The sequence below is a fragment of the Morone saxatilis genome, unplaced genomic scaffold (assembly GCF_004916995.1).
Source record: "Morone saxatilis isolate NCDOM2014 unplaced genomic scaffold, NCSU_SB_2.0 Contig17, whole genome shotgun sequence".
In the NCBI taxonomy this organism is placed as follows: Eukaryota; Metazoa; Chordata; class Actinopteri; family Moronidae; genus Morone; species Morone saxatilis.
Window position 1 is genome coordinate 7,630,059 of NW_023339729.1, and position 606 is coordinate 7,630,664.

Below are 606 nucleotides of genomic sequence, written 5' to 3' on the forward strand. Positions count from 1 at the left end.
AGTTAGCGGCTGACTAACTGACGAGCTAGTTAGACCGAAAAAAAGAGCTTCAGGGACAATGAATATTGAAATATTCATCAGGTGGACACAGACACAACTCACTGTGTCTGCTGGATGAATAAATTAGCAAGTATCTGCTCACATATTCGCCATATCAACTAGGTGATATTAAGCCAGTATTGTATTAACAGTTGGTTGCCCTGCCCCCACGTGGCCAAAAAATCAATTAGTCCAGATTGACCACATTTAAATGAAAAAAGAAAACAAAATGTTTGCTTATATTGTGGGTTTGTTTATTAAAAAAAACAACACAATGACACATTCAAATGATCATATTCAGATTTTTCTCAAATACTGATGATTATTAGCCTAAAAAATGACATTTTTTTAATTTTAATAATATAATCAATCAAGCAATAAATTGCCAACACCTTTCTATAAATGTATGCTTGTAGTGTAGTGCTAGTTAACATGACAATATATAAAGTTGTGATAAATAATAAGGATGACTTAAATCAGTGATTCTCAATAGTTTTTGTTAATAATAGAAATAAGAACAGCATTTAGGCAGAAATGTAGCTTTTTTTCTTTTCAGTTTCAAAGGGA

The 606-nt window shown here is 31.5% G+C and overlaps 1 protein-coding gene across 1 annotated transcript in view; it reads left to right on the forward strand.

The window, feature by feature from the left end:
- Positions 1-606, forward strand: part of zgc:175214 (uncharacterized protein LOC557610 homolog) — a 5,905-nt gene that overhangs the window by 2,301 nt on the left and 2,998 nt on the right. The window lies entirely within an intron of this gene.